Here is a 12,037-nt window from a genome sequence, read left to right as displayed (position 1 = left end):
TCTAGTTTTTGATTCCGATGCATCACTTCAGGTTTACTGTATCCCGTGGACCTTCTTATTTACGATGAAACCGAGAAATTGCATCCGAATTCAATACAAAAGGCACAATGCCGACTTAAGTACAAGAGGACTGACCCTCTAACTTTCTATGATTTGAACCTCTCCTGTGAGTCCAATTTTAGATTCCGATGCTTCACTTCAGGTTTACTGTATCACTTGGACCTTCTTATTAACGATGAAACACAGAAATTGCATCCGAATTTAATACAAAAGGCACAATGCTGACTTATGTACAAGAGGACTGACACTCTAACTCTCTATGATTTGAACCTCTCCTGTGAGTTCAGTTTTAGATCCCGATGCTTCACTTAAGGTTTACTGTATCTCGTGGACCTTCTTATTGTCGATGAAAGACAGAAATAGCATCCGAATTTAATACAAAAGCACAATGCCGACTTAAGTACAAGAGGACTGACACTCTAACTCTCTATGATTTGAACCTCTCCTGTGAGTCCAGTTTTAGATTCCGATGCTTCACTTCAGGTTTACTGTGTCCCTTGGACATTGTTATTGACGATGAAACACAGAAATTACATCCGAATTTAATACGAAAGGCACAATGCCGACTTAAGTACAAGAGGACTGACACTCTAACTCTCTATGATTTGAACCTCTCCTGTAGTCCAGTTTCAGATTCCGATGCTCCACTTCTGGTTTACTGTATCCCTTGGACCTTCTTATTGACGATGAAAGACAGAAATTGCATACGACATTAATACTAAAGGCACAATGCCGACTTAAGTACAAGAGGACTGACACTGTAGCGTACTATGATTTGAACCTCTCCTGTGAGTCCAGTTTTAGATTCCGATGCTTCACTTCAGGTTTACCGTTCCCCTTGGACCTTCTTATTGACGATGAAACACAGAAATTGCATCCGAATTAAATACAAAAGGTGCAATGCCGACTTAAGTACAAGAGGACTGACACTCTAAATTTCTATGATTTGAACCTCTCCTGTGAGTCCAGTTTTAGATTCCGATGCTTCACTTCAGGTTTACTGTATCCCTTGAACTTTTATACTGACGATGAAACACAGAAATTGCAGCCGAATGTAATACAAAAGGCACAATGCCGACTTATGTACAAGAGGACTGACACTCTAACTCTCTATGATTTGAACCTCTCCAGTGAGTCCAGTTTTAGATTCCGATGCTTCACTTCAGGTTTACTGTATCCCTTGGACCTTCTTATTGTCGATGAAAGACAGAAATAGCATCCGAATTTAATACAAAAGCACAATGCCGACTTAAGTACAAGAGGACTGACACTCTAACTCTCTATGATTTGAACCTCTCCTGTGAGTCCAGTTTTAGATTCCGATGCTTCACTTCAGGTTTACTGTATCCCTTGGACATTGTTATTGACGATGAAACACAGAAATTACATCCGAATTTAATACGAAAGGCACAATGCCGACTTAAGTACAAGAGGACTGACACTGTATCTTACTATGATTTGAACCTCTCATGTGAGTCGAGTTTTAGATTCCGATGCTTCTCTTCAAGTTTACTGTATCACTGGACATTCTTATTGACGATGAAACGCAGAAATTTCAACCGAATTTAATACAATTGGCACGATGCCGTCTTAAGTACAAGAGGACTGACACTCTAACTCTCTATGATTTGAACTTCTCCTGTGAGTCCAGTTTTAGATTACGATGCTTCACTTCAGGATTACTGTATCTCTCGGACCTTCTTATTGACGATGAAACACAGAATTTGCATTCGAATTCAATACAAAAGGCACAATGCCGACTTAAGTACAGGAGGACTGACACTCTAAATTTCTATGATTTAAACCTCTCCTGTGAGTCCAGTTTTAGATTCCGATGCTTCACTTCAGGTTTACTGTATCCTTTGGACCTTCGTATTGACGATGAAACACAGAAATTGCATCCGAATTTAATACAAAAGGCACAATGCGGACTTCAGTACAAGTGAACTGACGCTCTAACTTTCTATGATTTGAATATCTCCTGTGAGTCCTGTTTTAGATTCCGATGCATCACTTCAGGTTTACTGCATCCCTTGGACCTTCTTATTGACGATGAAACCCAGAAATAGCATCCGAATTTAATACAAAAGGCACAATGCCGACTTAAGTACAAGAGGACTGACACTCTAACTCTCTATGATTTGAATCTCTCCTGTGAGTCCAGTTTTAGATTCCGATGCTTCACTTCAGGTTTACTGTATCCGTTGAACCTTCTTATTGACGATGAAACACAGATATTGCAACCGAATTTAACACAATAGGCACAATGCCGCCTTAAGTACAAGAGGACTGACACTCCAACTTTCTATGATTTGAACCTCTCCTGTGAGTCCAGTTTTAGATTCCGATGCTTCACTTCACATTTACTGTATCCCTTGGACCTTCTTATTGACGATGAAACCTAGAAATTACATCCGAATCTAATACAAAAGGCACAATGCCGACTTAAGTACAAGAGGACTGACCCTCTAACTTTCTATGATTTGAACCTCTCCTGTGAGTCCAGTTTTAGATTCCGATGCTTCACTTCAGGTTTACTGTATCCCTTGGACCTTCTTATTGACTATGAAACACAGAAATTGCATCCGAATTTAATACAAAAGGCACAATGCTGACTTAAGTTCAAGACGACAGACACTCTAACTTTCTATGATTAGAACCTTGCCTGCGAGTCCAGTTTTAGATTGCGATGCTTCACTTCAGGTTTACTGTATCCCTTGAACCTTCTTATTGACGATGAAACACAGAAATTGCATCCGAAATTAATACAAAACGCACAATGCCAACTTATGAACAAGAGGACTGCCACTCTAACTCTCTATGATTTGAACCTCTCCTACGAGTCTAGTTTTTGATTCCGATGCATCACTTCAGGTTTACTGTATCCCGTGGACCTTCTTATTTTCGATGATACCGAGAAATTGCATCCGAATTCAATACAAAAGGCACAATGCCGACTTAAGTACAAGAGGACTGACCCTCTAACTTACTATGATTTGAACCTCTCCTGTGAGTCCAATTTTAGATTCCGATGCTTCACTTCAGGTTTACTGTATCACTTGGACCTTCTTATTGACGATGAAACACAGAAATTGCATCCGAATTTAATACAAAAGGCACAATGCTGACTTATGTACAAGAGGACTGACCCTCTAACTCTCTATGATTTGAACCTCTCCTGTGAGTTCAGTTTTAGATCCCGATGCTTCACTTAAGGTTTACTGTATCTCGTGGACCTTCTTATTGTCGATGAAAGACAGAAATAGCATCCGAATTTAATACAAAAACACAATTCCGACTTAAGTACAAGAGGACTGACACTCTAACTCCCTATGATTTGAACCTCTCCTGTGAGTCCAGTTTTAGATTCCGATGCTTCACTTCAGGTTTACTGTATCCCTTGGACATTGTTATTGACGATGAAACAAAGAAATTACATCCGAATTTAATACGATAGGCACAATGCCGACTTCAGTACAAGAGGACTGACACTGTAACTTACTATGATTTGAACCTCTCATGTGAGTCGAGTTTTAGAATCCGATGCTTCTCTTCAGGTTTACTGTATCACTGGACATTCTTATTGACGATGAAACGCAGAAATTGCAACCGAACTTAATACAATTGGCATGATGCCGACTTAAGTACAGGAGGACTGACACTCTAAATTTCTATGATTTAAACCTCTCCTGTGAGTCCAGTTTTAGATTCCGGTGCTTCACTTCAGGTTTACTGTAACCCTTGGACCTTCTTATTGACGATGAAACACAGAAATTGCATCTGAATTTAATACAAAAGGCACGATGCCGACTTATGTACAAGAGGACTGACACTCTAACTCTCTATGATTTGAACCTCTCCTGTAGTCCAGTTTTAGATTCCGATGCTCCACTTCTGGTTTACTGTATCCCTTGGACCTTCTTATTGACGATGAAAGACAGAAATTGCATACGACAATAATACTAAAGGCACAATGCCGACTTAAGTACAAGAGGACTGACACTGTAGCGTACTATGATTTGAACCTCTCCTGTGAGTCCAGTTTTAGATTCCGATGCTTCACTTCAGGTTTACCGTTCCCCTTGGACCTTCTTATTGACGATGAAACACAGAAATTGCATCCGAATTAAATACAAAAGTGCAATGCCGACTTAAGTACAAGAGGTCTGACAATCTAAATTTCTATGATTTGAACCTCTCCTGTGAGTCCAGTTTTAGATTCCGATGCTTCACTTCAGGTTTACTGTATCCCTTGAACTTTCTTACTGACGATGAAACACAGAAATTGCATCCGAATGTAATACAAAAGGCACAATGCCGACTTATGTACAAGAGGTCTGACACTCTAACCCTCTATGATTTGAACCTCTCCAGTGAGTCCAGTTTTAGATTCCGATGCTTCACTTCAGGTTTACTGTATCCCTTGGACCTTCTTATTGACGATGATACCTCGAAATTGCTTCCGAATTTAATACAAAAGGCACAATGCCGACTTAAGTACAAGAGGACTGACCCTCTAACTTTCTATGCTTTGAACCTCTCCTGTGAGTCCGGTTTTAGATTCCGCTGCTTCACTTCAGGTTTACTATATCCCTGGGACCTTTTTATTGGCGATGAAACACTGAAATTGCATCCGAATTTAATACAAAACGCACAATGCCGACTTAAGTACAGGAGTACTGACACTGTATCTTACTATGATTTGAACCTCTCATGTGAGTCGAGTTTTAGATTCCGATGCTTCTCTTCATGTGAACTGTATCACTGGACATTCTTATTGACGATGAAATGCAGAAATTGCAACCGAATTTAATACAAAAGGCACAATGCTGACTTATGTACAAGAGGACTGACACTCTAACTCTCTATGATTTGAACCTCTCCTGTGAGTCCAGTTTTAGATCCCGATGCTTCACTTAAGGTTTACTGTATCTCGTGGACCTTCTTATTGTCGATGAAAGACAGAAATAGCATCCGAATTTAATACAAAAGCACAATGCCGACTTAAGTACAAGAGGACTGACACTCTAACTCTCTATGATTTGAACCTCTCCTGTGAGTCCAGTTTTAGATACCGATGCTTCACTTCAGGTATACTGTATCCCTTGGACATTGTTATTGACGATGAAACACAGAAATTACATCCGAATTTAATACGAAAGGCACAATGCCGACTTAAGTACAAGAGGACTGACACTGTATCTAACTATGATTTGAACCTCTCATGTGAGTCGAGTTTTAATTCCGATGCTTCTCTTCAAGTTTACTGTATCACTGGACATTCTTATTGACGATGAAACGCAGAAATTGCAACCGAATTTAATACAATTGGCACGATGCCGACTTAAGTACAAGAGGACTGACACTCTAACTCTCTATGATTTGAACTTCTCCTGTGAGTCCAGTTTTAGATTACGATGCTTCACTTCAGGTTTACTGTATCTCTCGGACCTTCTTATTGACGATGAAACACAGAATTTGCATTCGAATTCAATACAAAAGGCACAATGCCGACTTAAGTACAGGAGGACTGACACTCTAAATTTCTATGATTTAAACCTCTCCTGTGAGTCCAGTTTTAGATTCCGATGCTTCACTTAAGGTTTGCTGACCCTTGGACCTTCTTATTGACGATGAAACACAGAAATTGCATCCGAATTTAATACAAAAGGCACGATGCCGACTTATGTACAAGAGGACTGACACTCTAACTATCTATGATTTGAACCTCTCCTGTGAGTCCAGTTTTAGATTCCGATGCTCCACTTCTGGTTTACTGTATCCCTTGGACCTTCTTATTGACGATGAAAGACAGAAATTGCATACGACATTAATACAAAAGGCACAATGCCGACTTAAGTACAAGAGGACTGACACTGTAGCGTACTATGGTTTGAACCTCTCCTGTGAGTCCAGTTTTAGATTCCGATGCTTCACTTCAGGTTTACCGTACCCCTTGGACCTTCTTATTGACGATGAAACACAGAAATTGCATCCGAATTAAATACAAAAGGTGCAATGCCGACTAAAGTACAAGAGGACTGACACTCTAAATTTCCATGATTTGAACCTCTCCTGTGAGTCCAGTTTTAGATTCCGATGCTTCACTTCAGGTTTACTGTATCCCTTGAACTTTCTTATTGATGATGAAACACAGAAATTGCATCCGAATGTAATACAAAAGGCACAATGCCGACTTATGTACAAGAGGACTGACACTCTAACTGTTTATGATTTGAACCTCTCCTGTGAGTCCAGTTTTAGATTCCGATGCTTAACTTCAGGTTTACTGTATCCCTTCGACCTTCTTATTGACGATGAAACACAGAAATTGTATCCGATCTGAATACAAAAGGCACAATGCCGACTTATGTACAAGAGGAATGACACTCTAACTCTCTATGATTTGAACCTCTCCAGTGAGTCCAGTTTTAGATTCCGATGCTTCACTTCAGGTTTACTGTATCCCTTGGACCTTCTTATTGACGATGAAACCTCGAAACTGCTTCCGAATTTAATACAAAAGGCACAATGCCGACTTAAGTACAAGAGGACTGACCCTCTAACTGTCTATGCTTTGTACCTCTCCTGTGAGTCCGGTTTTAGATTCCGCTGCTTCACTTCAGGTTTACTATATCCCTGGGACCTTTTTATTGGCGATGAAACACTGAAATTGCATCCGAATTTAATACAAAACGCACAATGCCGACTTAAGTACAGGAGGACTGACACTGTATCTTACTATGATTTGAACCTCTCATGTGAGTCGAGTTTTAGATTCCGATGCTTCTCTTCATGTTTACTGTATCACTGGACATTCTTATTGACGATGAAACGCAGAAATTGCAACCGAATTTAATACAAAAGGCACAATGCTGACTTATGTACAAGAGGACTGACACTCTAACTCTCTATGATTTGAACCTCTCCTGTGAGTCCAGTTTTAGATCCCGATGCTTCACTTCCGGATTACTGTATCCCTTGAACCTTCTTATTGACGATGAAACACAGATATTGCAACCGAATTTAACACAATAGGCACAATGCCGCCTTAAGTACAAGAGGACTGACACTCCAACTTTCTATGATTTGAACCTCTCCTGTGAGTCCAGTTTTAGATTCCGATGCTTCACTTCACATTTACTGTATCCCTTGGACCTTCTTATTGACGATGAAACCTAGAAATTGCATCCGAATATAATACGAAAGGCACAATGCCGACATAAGTACAAGAGGACTGACCCTCTAACTTTCTATGATTTGAACCTCTCCTGTGAGTCCAGTTTTAGATTCCGATGCTTCACTTCAGGTTTACTGTATCCCTTGGACCTTCTTATTGACTATGAAACACAGAAATTGCATCTGAATTTAATACAAAATGCACAATGGTGACTTAAGTTCAAGACGACAGACACTCTAACTTTCTATGATTAGAACCTTGCCTGCGAGTCCAGTTTTAGATTGCGATACTTCACTTCATGTTTACTGTATCCCTTGAACCTTCTTATTGACGATGAAACACAGAAATTGCATCCGAAATTAATACAAAACGCACAATGAAAACTTATGAACAAGAGGACTGCCACTCTAACTCCCTATGATTTGAACCTCTCCTGCGAGTCTAGTTTTTGATTCCGATGCATCACTTCAGGTTTACTGTATCCCGTGGACCTTCTTATTTACGATGAAACCGAGAAATTGCATCCGAATTCAATACAAAAGGCACAATGCCGACTTAAGTACAAGAGGACTGACCCTCTAACTTTCTATGATTTGAACCTCTGCTGTGAGTCCAATTTTAGATTCCGATGCTTCACTTCAGGTTTACTGTATCACTTGGACCTTCTTATTGACGATGAAACACAGAAATTGCATCCGAATTTAATACAAAAGGCACAATGCTGACTTATGTACAAGGGGACTGACACTCTAACTCTCTATGATTTGAACCTCTCCTGTGAGTTCAGTTTTAGATCCCGATGCTTCACTTAAGGTTTACTGTATCTCGTGGACCTTCTTATTGTCGATGAAAGACCGAAATAGCATCCGAATTTAATACAAAAGCACAATGCCGACTTAAGTACAAGAGGACTGACACTCTAACTCTCTATGATTTGAACCTCTCCTGTGAGTCCAGTTTTAGATTCCGATGCTTCACTAGAGGTTTACTGTATCCCTTGGACATTGTTATTGACGATGAAACACAGAAATTACATCCGAATTTAATACGAAAGGCACAATGCCGACTTAAGTACAAGAGGACTGACACTCTAACTCTCTATGATTTGAACCTCTCCTGTAGTCCAGTTTTAGATTCCGATGCTCCACTTCTGGTTTACTGTATCCCTTGGACCATCTTATTGGCGATGAAAGACAGAAATTGCATACGACATTAATACTAAAGGCACAATGCCGACTTAAGTACAAGAGGACTGACACTGTAGCGTACTATGATTTGAACCTCTCCTGTGAGTCCAGTTTTAGATTCCGATGCTTCACTTCAGGTTTACCGTTCCCCTTGGACCTTCTTATTGACGATGAAACACAGAAATTGCATCCGAATTAAATACAAAAGGTGCAATGCCGACTTAAGTACAAGAGGACTGACACTCTAAATTTCTATGATTTGAACCTCTCCTGTGAGTCCAGTTTTAGATTCCGATGCTTCACTTCAGGTTTACTGTATCCCTTGAACTTTCTTACTGACGATGAAACACAGAAATTGCATCCGAATGTAATACAAAAGGCACAATGCCGACTTATGTACAAGAGGACTGACACTCTAACTCTCTATGATTTGAACCTCTCCACTGAGTCCAGTTTTAGATTCCGATGCTTCACTTCAGGTTTACTGTATCCCTTGGACCTACTTATTGACGATGAAACCTCGAAATTGCTTCCGAATTTATTACAAAAGGCACAATGCCGACTGAAGTACAAGAGGACTGACCCTCTAACTTTCTATGCTTTGAACCTCTCCTGTGAGTCCGGTTTTAGATTCCGCTGCTTCACTTCAGGTTTACTATATCCCTGGGACCTTTTTATTGGCGATGAAACACTGAAATTGCATCCGAATTTAATACAAAACGCACAATGCCGACTTAAGTACAGGAGGACTGACACTGTATCTTACTATGATTTGAACCTCTCATGTGAGTCGAGTTTTAGATTCCGATGCTTCTCTTCATGTTTACTGTATCACTGGACATTCTTATTGACCATGAAACGCAGAAATTGCAACCGAATTTAATACAAAAGGCACAATGCTGACTTATGTACAAGAGGACTGACACTCTAACTCTCTATGATTTGAACCTCTCCTGTGAGTCCAGTTTTAGATCCCGATGCTTCACTTAAGGTTTACTGTATCTCGTGGACCTTCTTATTGTCGATGAAAGACAGAAATAGCATCCGAATTTAATACAAAAGCACAATGCCGACTTAAGTACAAGAGGACTGACACTCTAACTCTCTATGATTTGAACCTCTCCTGTGAGTCCAGTTTTAGATACCGATGCTTCACTTCAGGTATACTGTATCCCTTGGACATTGTTATTGACGATGAAACACAGAAATTACATACGAATTTAATACGAAAGGCACAATGCCGACTTAAGTACAAGAGGACTGACACTGTATCTAACTATGATTTGAACCTCTCATGTGAGTCGAGTTTTAGATTCCGATGCTTCTCTTCAAGTTTACTGTATCACTGGACATTCTTATTGACGATGAAACGCAGAAATTGCAACCGAATTTAATACAATTGGCACGATGCCGACTTAAGTACAAGAGGACTGACACTCTAACTCTCTATGATTTGAACTTCTCCTGTGAGTCCAGTTTTAGATTACGATGCTTCACTTCAGGTTTACTGTATCTCTCGGACCTTCTTATTGACGATGAAACACAGAATTTGCATTCGAATTCAATACAAAAGGCACAATGCTGACTTAAGTACAGGAGGACTGACACTCTAAATTTCTATGATTTAAACCTCTCCTGTGAGTCCAGTTTTAGATTCCGATGCTTCACTTAAGGTTTGCTGACCCTTGGACCTTCTTATTGACGATGAAACACAGAAATTGCATCCGAATTTAATACAAAAGGCACGATGCCGACTTATGTACAAGAGGACTGACACTCTAACTATCTATGATTTGAACCTCTCCTGTGAGTCCAGTTTTAGATTCCGATGCTCCACTTCTGGTTTACTGTATCCCTTGGACCTTCTTATTGACGATGAAAGACAGAAATTGCATACGACATTAATACAAAAGGCACAATGCCGACTTAAGTACAAGAGGACTGACACTGTAGCGTACTATGGTTTGAACCTCTCCTGTGAGTCCAGTTTTAGATTCCGATGCTTCACTTCAGGTTTACCGTACCCCTTGGACCTTCTTATTGACGATGAAACACAGAAATTGCATCCGAATTAAATACAAAAGGTGCAATGCCGACTAAAGTACAAGAGGACTGACACTCTAAATTTCCATGATTTGAACCTCTCCTGTGAGTCCAGTTTTAGATTCCGATGCTTCACTTCAGGTTTACTGTATCCCTTGAACTTTCTTATTGATGATGAAACACAGAAATTGCATCCGAATGTAATACAAAAGGCACAATGCCGACTTATGTACAAGAGGACTGACACTCTAACTGTTTATGATTTGAACCTCTCCTGTGAGTCCAGTTTTAGATTCCGATGCTTAACTTCAGGTTTACTGTATCCCTTCGACCTTCTTATTGACGATGAAACACAGAAATTGTATCCGATCTGAATACAAAAGGCACAATGCCGACTTATGTACAAGAGGAATGACACTCTAACTCTCTATGATTTGAACCTCTCCAGTGAGTCCAGTTTTAGATTCCGATGCTTCACTTCAGGTTTACTGTATCCCTTGGACCTTCTTATTGACGATGAAACCTCGAAACTGCTTCCGAATTTAATACAAAAGGCACAATGCCGACTTAAGTACAAGAGGACTGACCCTCTAACTGTCTATGCTTTGTACCTCTCCTGTGAGTCCGGTTTTAGATTCCGCTGCTTCACTTCAGGTTTACTATATCCCTGGGACCTTTTTATTGGCGATGAAACACTGAAATTGCATCCGAATTTAATACAAAACGCACAATGCCGACTTAAGTACAGGAGGACTGACACTGTATCTTACTATGATTTGAACCTCTCATGTGAGTCGAGTTTTAGATTCCGATGCTTCTCTTCATGTTTACTGTATCACTGGACATTCTTATTGACGATGAAACGCAGAAATTGCAACCGAATTTAATACAAAAGGCACAATGCTGACTTATGTACAAGAGGACTGACACTCTAACTCTCTATGATTTGAACCTCTCCTGTGAGTCCAGTTTTAGATCCCGATGCTTCACTTCCGGATTACTGTATCCCTTGAACCTTCTTATTGACGATGAAACACAGATATTGCAACCGAATTTAACACAATAGGCACAATGCCGCCTTAAGTACAAGAGGACTGACACTCCAACTTTCTATGATTTGAACCTCTCCTGTGAGTCCAGTTTTAGATTCCGATGCTTCACTTCACATTTACTGTATCCCTTGGACCTTCTTATTGACGATGAAACCTAGAAATTGCATCCGAATATAATACGAAAGGCACAATGCCGACATAAGTACAAGAGGACTGACCCTCTAACTTTCTATGATTTGAACCTCTCCTGTGAGTCCAGTTTTAGATTCCGATGCTTCACTTCAGGTTTACTGTATCCCTTGGACCTTCTTATTGACTATGAAACACAGAAATTGCATCTGAATTTAATACAAAATGCACAATGGTGACTTAAGTTCAAGACGACAGACACTCTAACTTTCTATGATTAGAACCTTGCCTGCGAGTCCAGTTTTAGATTGCGATACTTCACTTCATGTTTACTGTATCCCTTGAACCTTCTTATTGACGATGAAACACAGAAATTGCATCCGAAA

The sequence above is a fragment of the Schistocerca serialis genome, chromosome 4 (assembly GCF_023864345.2).
Source record: "Schistocerca serialis cubense isolate TAMUIC-IGC-003099 chromosome 4, iqSchSeri2.2, whole genome shotgun sequence".
NCBI classification, from domain to species: Eukaryota; Metazoa; Arthropoda; class Insecta; order Orthoptera; family Acrididae; genus Schistocerca; species Schistocerca serialis.
The sequence above is the reverse complement of the archived record's forward strand: the minus strand, read 5'-3'. Positions refer to the sequence as shown.